A 15,918-nucleotide genomic window follows, 5' to 3' on the forward strand; every position below is an offset into this window, starting at 1 on the left:
ACAGAATCCTATTCATCAGCTCCATAAATAACACACTTTTCAGTAGAGAGTATTCATACAGTGCTCAGGAAAAGTTAAGGGTTATTCAGCTTTCAGGTGAAATTTCAGGATGAAGACTTTACAGCAGGGTTGCCCAAAGTCGGTCCTGGACGGCCGGCATCCTGCATGTTTTATTCTCTCCCTGGTTTACCTCACCTGGATCCAACGATGGCTCATTAGAGGCCTAAGAGGAACACTGACATGCTGAAAAGGTTACTACTACCACCAGGGAGGGAACTAAAACATGCAGGATGCCGGCCCTCGAGGACAAACTTTGGGCACCCCTGCTTTACAGGTAAACCTGATGTGACCTATTTTTTGAATGCACTCACAAATTAACAATACTTTTGCACAACTCGCCGTTCTGAATACAACCAAGCTACCGAACATTTAAAAGGGGCAGTATTATGTATTTTCCAGGTACACAGTGACATTTTATAGCATAACCAATTAACTATGTTATCTCCAGTTGTTATAAAAATGCTGCATATCAAATATGACAGAAATTTGACTTCGTACTTTAGTGTCTTGAAATTGGGCCTCTGTCTCTTTAAGAAGCTGCTTGTCATGATGTGGTGAGGTTGTGGTAGTGAGGGAGGATGCAGATACCCAGATGAGAGGTGATGAAGATGAGTTTAATGAGTAGTAGCCCAGAACAGTCCAGTTCAGGCAGCATAGCAGAAAACTAGCAACAGGTAAATACCGGTAGCAACTGCAAATACAAGACTGACGATGAGAGCTGAGTAGACACAGGACTTCACAGTGCGACTGTGTGCAACTACTGGCAAACGACAAGGACAAAGACAACAGGTGGGCTTAAATACACAGAAGGTAATCAGGGAACCAGACACAGCTGGGAACAATCAACAGGGAGGACAGGACAGAGACTCACTGGGAAACAGGACTAAACAGAAAATCTCAAAATAACTACACAGAAAAACACGGATCACAACACTGCTACTCTTTCTGAACAGGGGTGCGGTAAAGGGGGGGAAATGATGACAATTCTAGGAGCTCTGACCAACAGGGGACCCTCCACAATTTAATTATTTATTTTTTGTTCATAGAAATAAAATAAAAAATTGGGGCCCTATCAATTACAAATATTACAAATATTGTGCTAATTATCAATATTGAACCAAAGAAAGCAAGGGAGATGCAAGCCTTTAAACTTGTGGTGCTTTTTATGGGTCAAATAGACTCAAAAAATTATAAAAGTAGCTGCGAGGGGGGGGGATGAGAGGCCAAAACACATATTTTGTCAGGGGGCCCAAGATTTGTGGCAACGCCCCTGTTTCTGAAGCTCTGCCTTCAGGAAGTCATCACAACATGGCTCCTCTAATAACCCTTTAAAGAGGCAGCAGAATTTGAATTTGATATTTTTAATGAGACGAAGCAAATACGAGGCTGGCGACTCGTTAATGATGACACACAGCTTGCAAATAAGTGTGAATAAAATGTATTAATGTTGACGCTAAGGCAGCGTTAGGAGTAATTACAACGATGTCATTCGTGCTTTTGAAGCTAATATAAAGTCTGTCTCACTCAACAAGCTGTAAATAAACTTAGAGAAGATTTGTGAAGCGAGCAGACAGACATCAGAGTTATGCATGTTGATTTAAACCAGTATTGTGCTTGCCCTGACCTGTTGATCACGAGAAATACTTTCAGATTAGTACCTGGAAAAGCAGAAGACAGTTCTAACTGTGTGAGTTTTCTTCAGCATTTGGGAATGTGTCCAAAGGCAGAAGCCCTGAGGTTGTGTGTGGGTGGTGATAAAAGACAGAAAGCTATCTGAACACATCACCCACGGCTGTTTTTTTTTTCTCTGTCATTTCCTGCGTTATGCAATCAGCTGATTAAATTTGAAGCAACCGTCTTACTGTGAAGACATATGCAACATGGATAATAATGATCCCATTGTTCACAATACATGTTAATTTAGGAGGGTAATGCTTTCTATACTCTAGGCTTGGGCGTATCAATCTAAATATTGATACTATCGACACTAAAGTGAGTATTGGTATCGGATCGATGCTTTTTGCCATTTTTGTTCCATGTGTCCATCTAACCACAGATGCACAGATCCGATATAAACATCGGTATCGGCCACCTGATACAGATGAAAAAAAATCTAGATTAGTATCGGTGACAATGTTCCCGATCCATATGGGCAGATCTATTCAGTCTAATTCTACGCTTTGTGCTCTGAGCGACGTCATTCTTTATTATTTATTTTACATTGTATTTAAAATTCCAAGTGGCACTTTCTGAACCACTTAAAAGTAGGTTTGTTGCAGTTTATCTGTCAGTTTTAGTTTATTAATTTACTTTACATTGGCTGTTTTGCTTCTATTTGTGCTGACTGAACAAATCAAAGTTTTAACATGTTTGACCAAGCTTGTGAAGCTACTGGTGTATTTAAATGAGCGGTGCTGGTGGTGAGTTATGTAATAAATTGGTCAGAGTTGATGGGACGATGGATGGAGTTAAAAGCAATACTGAGGAGGAAAAGTCGAGGATTCTAAAGAGGTTAATGAACTTCTACTTCACAAGAATGAAATCAAAGTTCATCTTCCAACAGTTCTCGTATTTCTGGATACAGAATCAAACAGCTATCCGCGCTCCGTTGCTCAACGTTTGTTTGTTGGATTGCGACCAAACCTAAATACTCAGCCTGTCAATCTCTAGAGAACTCGTTATCTTGTCAGGCAGTGATTTTGGTACATTTGCAACTGTTCACTGTGTAATGTGTTACCTTCAGCTGCTGCACCAACTTCGCACCCATCTCACCCCTGTCGCACCTCTGTGCACCGCACGTAGATCTCTGCATTTAGCTTGACCCGGAGCCTGGTGTGAATTCACAGCCTGATTCACACAAAATCAGGCTCCTCTGAGTCAGTGAGTTCTAAGAAGACTTTCAGTTATGCCTTTGCCTTCAGGCCTCAACAGAAAGTTGGATTTGACTTCTGAAGTGGCAAGTCAGAAGCTCCTGCGAATCAGTGAGTGAAACCGGCTGGCATTGTGCAAGTCAGGAATTTTGGCAAAGATGTCTGTATTGTTCAGTCTCTTGAAATTCCTCTGAAGCTGTTTTCTTGTCAGACAGTTTTCTTGGTTGTGCCTTATGTTTCTATTAAACAGAAGATAAAGCATTTAATCTTTAAGCTGCGCCCGACTTCACCTCAGCATTGCATTTCCCAAAGGCAGGAGGAGGGATTATGAGACAGACATCTATCTATCAACGGATATCATTTTGAACCATCTGTAAATAAACAAGGGAATTTTCTTTTCCATCCGGGGTTTCTGTTGCAGTCGTAGACAAAACGTTAAATTACAGAGCATGATACCTGCTTGTTAACTCCACTTTGTGGCAGTTACAACAGATAAATGCAGGTCTACCTGAGAGTTGCTCAGTTGTACTGCAGCTGATGTAATTTCCCATGAAAGAGTACTGATGTATGACACTGTCAGGATAAATTATTAAGAATGTTGGGTTTTTTTGCCTGTTTGAATTCCTTCATATGGTATTTCCAAACAACTTTTAAAAAGGTGTCTATCACACACTCTAATCTAAGTTATGATTTTTTTTTTTTGCAGTTGCAGGTTGGTACTTACAGTTATATTTCATAAATTAAAATATACCTCCTAGAAATATATGTATCTTTAAGCAGGAATTAAAAATGCTTTTCTTTAAAATTTCTGTTTTTAAAAGAGTTTTTTATTGGTCTGATGTAATATGTTAATTTTAAATGTCATGTTGTCATGAAATGTAAGCAAAAATTCACCTTAATTAACAGAAATAAAGGCTTTCAAACATCCATTTGAGTATCATTTATCTATGTAATTTATTTCACTCAGCAATAAAGTTTCTGAATTAATTAGGCATTTCAATAATATTCTACTTATGGACTGGGTCTGTATAACCAGGAAGTGCAAATCAACTTTGATTCTTCCATATGTGCATCGCTGAGGTCAGACACTGTTGTAGGACCAGGTGATCCTAATCCCAGTTTCCTCTTTTATTCATCCTACAGGTGATTTATTAGCATCGCTGTGCATGAATGTGTTCATTCTCAGGTTGTCCAGGCCAAATTGAATCAGGAGTAAATGGGAGAGTTACAGTTTTTCAGGAACGGATATTTAATAAACAAATGAGTCAAACATTTTCGCTCAACGCTAGCTTGTTTAGCTCATCTGTGTCTCTTTGTTTGTGTGTGTGAAGGTATCGATTTAAGAAAAAAAAAAGGCATTTTCAACTTCATCTTTCAGTGTCTGCCAGGTGTTCAGTATCATTGTGTTTTTTGGACTGTAGCACAAACGTCTCAGTGACACAATAAAAACTCATGCCAATTCTCATCTGTGGTGGTGCAACACTAACAAGAGGGTTAGAAGTGACTTCATTTTCCAACGCAGTCTAAATGATCTGCTTTTAACTTTTCATCCCCCCAAATCCCTGAATTTAGATCCAACTGTGCAAAAAACAAAAAAGCCATAGTACTTGTGTTTCTGCTGCCAATCAGATGGTAATTTTAATTGATTCATTTAAAATGACAAATTTTAATATTGCAAACAGGGTAAAGGGTAAATTTAGGGATGATGCTAATTAGATACACCAGTCCATGAAGGAATATGTCAGTCATTGTACCGTTTGATGACAAATATATTAACACGTTATAATATACATACCTATAATCGATATTGTCACCTTCTTTAAAAATATGTGGCCTAAATTATTTTCTTCCAAAAGTGATTTTGACAAAAAAAAAAAAAAAGAAAAGAAAAAAATCACCATCTCTTTCTTTCCAAGATATGCTTTAGGCAAGAAATATTTATTTTTGAGGGGGCAAAAAATGACTTAGGCTATTATTTTGGGAAGGTGACAATATGGTAATTGGTAAGCATCTCGTCATTTTTTTCTCTAGAATGTACACACTTTAAACATCATCCTCTTCTTTTAGCAGCTGTGGATGCAAAAATCCACAGGAGTGAAACTCTTAACTCCCCCCGGCTCCCAGAAAAATAAAAACGAGGTAAATCATTCATTCTCCAGAACAACATCCTCCTCCTGCTGCTCTCTTTAAAGGCTGTTTTTGTTGGCTCTGCCCTCAACTGAAACATCTCCCTCATCAGGTTGGGTGAGTTTCTGCTGCCGCTCTTCTAATTAAAACGCATAACTGAAAAATAAAATAAAATAAAATACATAACTACTCTTTGATCCCACCAGCATGGCAGAGGGTCTCACATTCTTTCTCCTGAAAGTGGCTTAGGGTGCTCCTTTATATACGGTCGGGTTTGACCTTTGACCTGAATAATAAGCAGCATTCTCCACATCCCAACCTTCTCTTTCTCTCTCACTCTCTTATCTCTCACTATCTATATCTCTCTCTCTCCCTCCCCGTCCGTTTATCTTTGTGGAAGCGGCGCCGTTTAGTTCCACTCACTGGAATTACATGTCGGAGTCATTCACTCATTCCAGTGCGGTGAGTACGCTTAATACTTTCTCTGTTTTATTTGCTTTTATTTGCTTCTGCTCTTATTCATTTTCGGTGTTGCTGTCGCTAATTTGTACAGTTTATACACACGCTCCATTTTAATAACTTGTGTATTCACTAGCTGTCATTTATTGCACAACAAGAATCCAGTAGGTGTGATCTGGTGTTTTAATGCTCCACAAATGATCCATTCCAGCAGGTTTAAGAGCTGACATCATATTAATTATGCAGTTTAAGTTTGTCAGCGTTTTCTTTTTATCTTATTATTGGCGTCAGCTGTTTTTAACTTCTCCTCAAACACCCACAGTTTTAGCCAAAAGTGCAGTAATTGCATTCTTCCTATTTAGACCTCTCTGTTTACTTAGTGTATGTTTTAAGAGAAAGCATCTCCATGCATTGATCTGTTATGACAACTGTCTTTTATGTAAGGATAGATGCAACAAAGTTGGATTTTTATGATGGAAGAGTGGAAATTCCCACATAAACCATAAACCCCTGCCATAAACCTAATTGGTGTTAATGATAGCTGGAGGTATTTGTTATGAGTGTCTTTGGGGAGTTTATGTGCTTTTCTGAGCGATAAATCTAAGTGAAATGTTTAGCTAAGTCACATAAACATCACTCCTGCAACAATATCTTAGCAACCATCATAAAAGGAAAACTTTTAAGAGCAAAGGGATTATGTGTGACGTATGGAGGTCACAGCAGCTGATAAAAATCAAAGATGAACTTAACACAAAGCAGTGCCGTGTGTGAAAATGTAACCAACATGTGTGTGTAAGGTAGCAGTCTGAAGCCCTTTTTCTGTTTTGGATCTTTAATGACATACAGATAAAAAAAATTGTTTACTGTTGAGCAAGTAAAGTCAAATATATATAATTTAGCAGTTTTAATTTAATGACTTTTGTGTCACATCGGTAGCTTGAATTTGCCAGTTTGGGCAAAAAGTTTGAACACCACTGATGTAGAGGAAAGAAACCATATCGTTTCATGCAATATTGGGATGAAACGAGGTGGTGGCTGCATCATGCTGTGGGAATTTGTTTCTTCCGCTGGGAGGGGTGGAGTTGATTGGAAGATTTTTGGGTTCGATCCAGGGCAAAGCTGGATGAAAACCTCCCAGAGACTGCAAATGACTTGGGTTAAAATGGTCCAGTCAAAGTCCAGATCAAAATCCAGTTAAAAATCATTGGAAAGCATAAATATTGTTGTTTATAGATATTCTCCAGCCAGTCTTAGATTGAAGTATTTCACTGAAAGGAGAGAGGAGACATTTCAGACTCTAGAACTGATCACTTCAGACTTGCAGCTGTAACCGAACCAAAAGTTAACTGTGTAATAAATGGCAATACTTTGAAAAAGTTTTCTTTTTTTTCAATCTAGTTTATTCAACAATAACGCACTCCTTTGTGATTTTCTATTAGAAAAAGAAAAAAAAAATGACACTAAAATATGTTGTGGTCTGTGTTCAGGACATGACACAATGTACAAAAGGTCCAGAGTGTAAAAAATATCCAAAGTATTCAAATCAAGTTGTGATGAAGATCGACTTTCATTTCCTTGAAAAAGCGAGCCACTTCGAAAACTGGAAGAATGACTCCAAGAGGAAGTTAAGAGGATACAAAAACTAAGAGTCATTATTCTGTTTTCTTTTGTTGCTGCTGTAAATCTTTGCCAAACTCTGAATCAGGCTTTGAGAGGGAACATTTTTTAAATGTTTGGTCAGATGCCAACCAGCGGCCAGGACTTGTCTGTCTTTCTGACGGCTCCTCTGCGACCTCTGCACCACGACAGGACTTCGAACTTTTAGTTTAATTTTTACCCCCGAAATAATGATATGCCAGCAGATTAAAACTTGATGTAATGAAGGCTAAGGTTCAGAGAGAGTGATTTCTGAAATAGTTGATAAGTTTGTCTTTAGATGTGCTGCATGTATAGATTTGTTGCAAACACCTTTTGAGTGGCTGAAACTTACGGTAACATTTAAGTACACAAAATCTAACCAAGTATTTTTGTCTAGTTTCTAGTGCAAATATCTTTTTACACTTAAAATAAGACAAAACTAACTTCTAACTAACATTTGAGCTTGTTTTAAGTTAATAATTCTGTAATATTGATTTAAGAAGTACTAGTTCCACTGGCAGATCATTTCACTTATAACAGGAAAAAAAGTCTTATAAGAGAAAAAAATCTGCCAGTGGAACTAGTACTTTTTCATCATTATTAAGGAATTATTGACTTAAAAAGGTTACTTTTAAGTTAGTTTTGTCTTATTTTAAGTGTGCTAAATTATTTGCACAAGAAGCTAGACAAAAAATACCCAGTAAGATTTTGTGGTTTTGCAGACCATATTAAAACTTAAGCAATAATACCCTTGAATAAAATAAAGAAAGCAGAAAAAACTCAGTATTTAAAACACTGTGATACTTACTATTAAGTTAAACATTCTATTTCTTTTTAATACTGATGTTTTCCCTGGGATAAATCTTTGTATTTTTGCCCTAATAAGTAATTATCAAACAGTTGCCGGAAACATAGCAAGAGGAAACGCAAGTGAAAGAAAATGCATCGTTTGATTTTCATATCTGTTTCATGGTTCATATTAAATTTCTTCTTCTTCGGAAAATCCAACTGAAGGAAATTAAAAGTGTTCAGAGGGGCCAAATTGGTAAAAGTTGTTCCTTGCTAACATGTCTTTCGAATTTGGACATAATGTTGTCCCATCCCTTGATCAATGTGTTACAATTGTGTGGAAAGATGAGCACAGAGAAAACTTTACAGATCCCTAAAAGATCTACTTCCTTAGATCACTTGTTGGCATTCGGTACAGTCTGTCTTTTTTGAAGCACTAGCTAAATGATGTAGCTTTTAGCTACTCTTATTTGACTGGTTAAAATATTACATTTGCCTTCTACTACCTTAAATTTTGCACTTTAAACCAACAAACCAAGCAGTATTAACAAGATGATCTGTGGTTTCTGCTAGTCAAATGAAAAACTTTTAAACTTTTGAAAAAATATAAATTTTAGCTAGTTAGCTTAGCTTCCAATCAACTGTTTTTAAGCTCACATTAAAAAGAGTCATTATGAAGAACGTTCATCGTCTTTCAATATTAAGAGTTCTAAAAGTCAGAGTATAAGACTAAATTGGTCTTTATCACACTGTAAAATTATTAAAATTAAACTGGAAAACACAACAGATTTCTCCTTGGCATTAGCCTATCAAGCAACAGTAAGACCTGGAGAGTATTTCCAACAAATTGGAAATACAAAAATAAATCTGCTTAATGGAAACAGGGCAAATTCTGAAAAAATAAAGAACTCACATTTTTGCACTAGGATGAAGTGGTCTTTTGGCTGCATCAAAATGTTTTTTTATTATTATTTATTACATAAGCAATCTTATTTATGTGTGATTTTAACTACATTTCTTGTTTAATGGAAACACCACAATTGTGAACTTGTGTTTTTTCAACATTTTTATGCCAATATGTCCTGTTTTCTCCAGTCGTTCAAGGCAAAGGCATTCAAAGATGTCCTCCCTTTGGATAAGTTTGAGTCTGTTGTATCTCCTACAAGACAGCGTTTCATCAGATGCAGGTAATATGCTTTATTTTATTTCTGATACTTGAAGAGTTTAACAAGAATAGCTAATCAAAATGTAATAATAATAATAATGATAATAATAATAATAATAATAATAGAATTAATGCATTCTCTCATTTTGCTATTTGTCTTTGTTTAGTGGTGTCGCTGACTTGCCCAGAGACAAAACCAGTCCAAACCGGTGCAACAGTTACAGTAAACTGTTCAATAAAATGGAAAACTAACCAGAGCTGTAACGTTACAAATTCCTTTATTCACACAAATGGCACCATCACTACATGTGGAATTACCTCAGGAATGTACAGTTGTGCCTGGGATAACTCCAATGTGAACCTGACGATCGTTGAAGTAAAAGAGGACAATATCACAGTTGAGATTCACTCTAACTGTGGTTTGGCTTCTGATCTTATCCAGGTGCATGTCGACGGTGAGTTACTTTCGGCATCTAAAAGTGTTTTCTGTTCAGACATGAGAGCAAATTGTATTAAAATATGTATTCACTTTTCTTTTCAGATATTCTACTCACAACACCAAAGTCACCACTTGAGATCAACCAAGAAAAAGAGGCCCAGCCCTATCTGATTCCCAGCATACTGGGTGTTTTTGCAATCATTGTTGTTGTGACCATTGTGTTTATTATTAAATATTGTACAAGGAAATCACAGCAGAATGACACAACACAAGGATGCTCAGAAATCCTTTTGAAATCTCCATAAGAAATGAAAGAGAGTTTTCGTCCTTTCATTCTTACAGAACTCTTTTGGACGGACATTGGTCAGATGGTGGCACGTTCACTGATCTGAAACCGGGACTATTAACTCTTTGTGAGTCAATTAATAAAGCTGCTGCTGGTGGCAGCTTTGTGTACATGTATTGTGTACATATCTGTGTGTACAGGCTCTTTATCCATAGAGTGATTGAGTGCTGCCTTGCTGCTATGACCAAATTTAACACGGTTAAGTGTTAATGTTTTGTATATGCATACTGCATTTGTTGTAAATGAAAGATATTCCTCATTATACTGTTTTTATTATGAATTAATCTACTACTTCCTTTCAACAAGGGCCATTTACCGTCTTGAGACACACATTCATTTATTCAGTTTTCTTAAGGTGATTCACACTAATGACCCACATTAAAATCTAAATCTATTCACGTTTGATAGCTACTTTCACATGGCATAGTTGACTTATATCAATTTATGGTGTACATTGAAATCCCATTACATTAACCTTTTCTGGAGGATGTAGAGATCAGTTGGGAGGGGAGTACCACCTGGCACTTTCCTTGATACCAAAGAAATATGAAGTTTGCAATAATGACCAAACATCAGTTTGCATCCAGTTTCTATGGTAACCAGTGTTGGGTAGGTTAGATTAAATAATTAACTGGTTCCCAGAAGAAATGACCAAAATTCAAGTATATCAGTGGAGACATTTAATTAATTACATTTGTTTATTTTTGGGGTCTGTTATAGGCGAGGGGGGCACTTCTACAGTAACTTCTACAGTTCTGCAATGATATGTAGAGATGGGAGCTTCGATTAGACTAAAAACTTCAGGATGTATTTTTATCAACGAGACATTCACACGTCTTGAAAAGACTTATTTATCTTGAAGAAGCCAGTTTGGGATAACTCACATTAATGATGGCTGGGAGGATGCAAATCATTAGACTTTCTTTTTTACAACACATCTATTCAATGTAAAACTGTATTCAATCAATTCTGCTTCCATAGTGTTTTTGTGCATGACATCATGACGAGGTCTGATAAAAGAACAAGAGCTAATTTGTGTTGGAGCTGTGAACTTAGATCAAAATGTTGAAAATTGGTGAACTGTGAACATGAATCAGTTCATTTTAACCTGAGGGAACTTCATTCAGAACCAGACCTTTAGAAGGATGAACTGGGAATAAACTCAGCACAACAATGACACAAATACCATTTATTTCAGCGGTCTGAGTATGACATCATTCCACGTCTAAGTCAAGGAAGCATTGGGATTTGCTAACAGTTAGCATTGGGATTGTGTATTGCTTACTAATATGCAATACACACCAATATCAATGTATTTCTGTTTTTTTTTTATTAAATGAAACACTAGTGTTGTTACTTTGTGTAAACATCACTAAAGTTATTGTGTCTATGATGAATTTGTAAAAAAAAAATTGAAATGTAAATAAACAGTTTTGATAACTTTTGCTATCCAGCAGCCATATTGTTTTTTTTTTTTTTTATTTGAGCAGTTTCCAAAGTAAGAAATCGAACTTGGTTGACATATTTTTACAAGTGCCATAGAAATCCCCCTATGAATTCTCCTTAATCGATTTTCACTCGTTTTCCAGTTTTTAACAAGAAAAGTTTGAAGTGATTCCCAGAAAGAGCTTGATTCCCTCCAATCTGTGTCAGACTGATGAGCTGAGAGGAACTTAAGATAACAACAACAGAGAGCTAATCTGATCATCTCACTACTCCCAACTTCATTTTGTTTCATTTTTATCTCAGAGGTTTATATTTTGAGGTTTATATATTCATTGATTAACTTTAAAACAAAACCACATCAGCTGATACAAATACCTCCCTCATAAAAGTAGTGCATCTCTTTTGATTTGGTTGCTAAGGCAACAGAAATGTGCTAAGCTAAATTGTACTCAAGTGGTTTTGAAATTCAAGTACTCTCTTTATTTTCCATATTTCTCCATCTTCAAGTAAGTCAATCATTCAAAGACAATCGGCACATCTGTTGCAAAGCTGAAAATTAGTTTCGCAAACAAAACGTCACCCAGCAGCAGTATGATTTATGAAGGCACAAGTCAGGGCAGGTATGATGTGGCATCCAAGATGAGGTGTGACATCCTCACGCATCGTTATGCAGCAAAAGCAAATTTTTACGAGCTTTATTGCATCTAAACTTAGCATTGTCACTCCTTTGGATTTACAAAGGCGGTTGGTCCCAATCAGGACATTTAAACGTCAGAGAAAAATGCAAAACTAGTCACTTTACATAAATACTAGAGTTAACCGCAACAACATTCAAGATTTAAATTTGTAAGCATTAAATTATTTTCTAAAATGCCGTGTTAGTTTTATGCCAGATGTAACAAGAGTTGTACATCTTTCAGGATGCTTCACCAATCAGTTGCGTTTACCTCTGACCCAATGGGTGTCATTTCCTATTGTTGGCTCTTGACCCCTGACCTCAACTTAACATTTAGAAAGTGTTCTTGGTTGTTTTTTCACCTCATATGTACATAAAGCAGAAGCAGAACCCACCTGGAGGGACTTTATAATTATCTCTAGTAGACATTACAGCGGAAACAAGTGCATACCAAAAGTTTCCACTGTAGGAAACAGCTTGGTCATTCAGACGTACGTGGATGTAGTAAAAAGGAAAGCAAAAGCAAAAAGAAAGAAAAAAAACCCTAAGCAGGGCAGAACAAGGAAAAGAAACAAGCGAAAAAACAATAATTATCATGATCTGGCGATGAACAAATGAATACAAGCAGGTAGCAATTTGTAAATGAGGCCAGGCGTGACAAAGCTGCATGAAGTTATCAAGAAAGACAAGTTTTACCAAAGCCTTTGCATTCTGACGCAAGATGTAGAGCAGCTAGAATAAACTGGAATGACACATGATAAATGTAATTGTGACACAACTCAGACAGCACCAGTTAAACGTACATAAAGATGAAACAAACCAGAACATAAAACTGCAGATGTTGGCATGCTAACAGGCCGCTAAGGCATAACAAGCTAATTTCTCAATATATAGTGAGATTTGATGCTAAAAGAAGACGCATATATAATTCATTACCTTCAGGAAGGAAGTGCCATTCCCTTTACAGATCTAGAAGACACGTATCCAACCAGAGACCTGTTCTACTGGAGCTCTCTTCGGGTCAAAGGTCATCTTCACTTTAGGCCCAAAAGTGCTGAGGATGGGGAGTTGTATGGAAATAAATATTCTGTGCGATCTTCTGCTTTTTACTTATTAACAGCACAGTAAAACATCATCAGTGTAATTTATTTTGACTCTATGGTGTGTTGATATTTTCTGGTCTGATGGATGTGGCTTACAACACAATTTGACCCGATGCAGTCTTTCTCAGCTGTGTAATGTGACGCTTCTATAAGTACAGCTCTGATTGGTTTATCAGTCCCTGATGATGACTCCTCCTCCTGAACCACTGAGAGCTGTGATTGGTTCAGGGAGAGGAGACTGAGCAAGCCCATCAATGGACTTGGCTCAACTGGTCACCCTGTTGGATTCAGTGGCCACAAACAGTTTTGTTTGCATCTTAAAGGTGCGGTAGGTTTAGTGTGATTTCCAGGCACACAGTGTCCTTTTATACCACAATCAAATGACTATGTTACCTTTAGTTGGTACAAAAATGTTGTATAAATCAGATATGATCTAAAAGACATTTGACTTGGTAATTTAACGTCCTGAAATTAGAAATTGGGCCTCTGTTATTTGTGACATTACAAGCAAAGGGGTTTTGAGACAGGTTTTTCAGACACCAAAAAGACATTTCATTTATTGCCAAAAACTAGCTGGGTGTTTTTTTTTTTTAAGTCCTTGTGCTGTTTTTGAAGAACTATAAACTCAAATGGAAGTACGAAAACACGCAAAATTTTTATTTTGTATAATAGGTCCCCTTTAAATAGTTGTAACACGTTTAATCCCACTGGTAACAATTGTTGGCAGACATTTTTTTCTAACTTCTGGAAGCTCTAAAAGAATTGCTTTGACTTTTGGCAGCTAATTGAAGTTTTAAAAATAAAACAATAGAGTGTCTACTCTAAGCAATATCAAGTTCATGCATCTAGTGTGAAAAGTCACATGACCAGACCTGTTTACTTGGAAGTATACTGATGTAAACTGATGTGATGCTGGAGGTAAACATCAGTCACAAACCTGTACAAGAGGAAGTCATTAAAATATTTAAATAAACAAATATGAATAAAATATTTTGTACAAATGTTCTTTCAAGTGTCTTCTGATACTGATATGTAAAGAAAATTGTATCCCTTCATTCATCTTTGGATCATAAGAAAAGTGAATGTTAAGCGTGGCAACAATTGTTGCCGCTGGCAGAATACATAGACATCACTCTGCTATGTGTCAATTGTTTTCCTGTTTATTCTCTAAGCCTTTCTGTTCACACACAGCTTATGCTCAGATGTTTTAGATCAGTGTTTCTCAACCCCAGACCTCACCGCATCCCTTCCCTGCTCTGCATGTTTTAGATGTACCTCTATTCCAGAACAGCTGATTCAAATGACTGAATGACCACCAAGTACTGCAGAAACCCAGAGATACAATTCATGTGTGTGGCAGAAGGGAAATACATAAAACGTGCAGGACAGGGGGGCGGTGAGGATCAGGGTTGAGAAACACTGTTTTAGATCTTCTAGACATGAAGGAACCTCAAAATGATGTCTAATACATCACTGTCATTCCAAGAGTTGAACTCTTCCCAACCCCACCACCACACCAGGGAACAAGAGACACAGGTGGGAGTGTGTTAACTAAATTAACACACAGAAAACCAAAATCTCACAGTATCGTCTAGCGGTATTAAAAGTTAACACAGAAGAAAATAGCATGGAATGTATTAACAGCAAAAGCATCATCTGGCTTATTGTCTTTGTTTCCAAAAGAACAGCAATGTTCAAAAATAATGCGTAGTGCAAGAAATGAAATGAAATGACAACATATAGAACAACTTGAGGAAACTGAATAAAAATAAAATTGTGCAAAAACAGACAAAACTAAAACAACAAAATATTAAGGAAATACAATTACTGTTTCAGCAGTTGCCCCTATGTTGACCTAATCCTGTTGTCAATTGGTTGCTAATGTTGATTTGTAAAATCTTCTCAAAGATTTTGAGAATTTGTGAGAAAATAATGAGCAGAAAAAGCAATGAACTGCATCTATAATTCTTGAATAAGTCGGTGAGTTCCACCTTGACTTTTGCCCTGCAGACTAGTGATAGTCTGTATCACTATTCTGCAGGGATACATGGTGATAGTGAAAACTTCAACCATCGTGCCTTTTGGAGTAGGAAAAGTTCTCCTTAAAAGGCAGCGGTCCTCTGATTTTCTTTTAACTTACCAGTTAGATAAGTATGAGTTGCAGACACAGAGGAAACAGCAGGTACAGAGGATTGGAGTCCCAGACTTGGCTCTGTGGAGGATGGAGATGGACGAAAGAAGGAATACATTAACACATATTCATGACATACTTTGATTAAATTAATAGATAAAAACTAAATATATAATAGGTGAGTGTTTCTCTCACATGATGCATTAGCTGAGCCTAAGAATGTGGACTGGTGTTCTGACTCCAAACAATTTTGTCAGTGCTCCTAGAGAAGTTTCACGTAACTTATAAGTCTATGTAAAAATAATGTTTGTAAATTATCATGCTCACAGCAAACAATATAGCTCCAACTATTGCATAGTAGCTCATCGATATATCAAGGTAGTTAGCCTGATGAAAAAGCATTTTGCTAGCAAGCCATACATTGAGAAGTTTTAATTAGCAAAATCGTCCCTATGAAGACAAAACATAAAAAAAAAATGTATGAGGTCAACCACGAGAATCAACTCATTTAAATCTAAAACTCCGTTTCACACAAATACAAAGAGGCTAGCATAAATTTTTGGCTGGTTAAATGAACAGTACATGATCGATATCAAGCTATTTTCCATTAGCAGCTACACAAATCTTTTTTGATAAACATTACATTACCAAGAGACATGCAAATATACC

At 36.8% G+C, this 15,918-nt stretch overlaps 1 long non-coding RNA gene across 2 annotated transcripts; it reads left to right on the forward strand.

The window, feature by feature from the left end:
• The first annotated feature begins 624 nt into the window (after positions 1–624).
• On the forward strand, positions 625–11,344 carry LOC103144054 (uncharacterized). 2 transcript variants are annotated; one of them, XR_001663235.1, is made up of 6 exons: positions 625–849; positions 5,001–5,174; positions 5,471–5,519; positions 9,039–9,130; positions 9,276–9,563; positions 9,650–11,344. It is a non-coding gene; the product is annotated as an uncharacterized LOC103144054 (long non-coding RNA). The 2 variants fall into 2 exon arrangements; XR_476870.2 differs by lacking the exon at positions 625–849 and having other exon boundaries at positions 4,925–5,174.
• Positions 11,345–15,918: the final 4,574 nt, after the last annotated feature.

Source organism: Poecilia formosa, unplaced genomic scaffold (assembly GCF_000485575.1).
Source record: "Poecilia formosa unplaced genomic scaffold, Poecilia_formosa-5.1.2 Scaffold4, whole genome shotgun sequence".
Classification (NCBI taxonomy): domain Eukaryota; kingdom Metazoa; phylum Chordata; class Actinopteri; order Cyprinodontiformes; family Poeciliidae; genus Poecilia; species Poecilia formosa.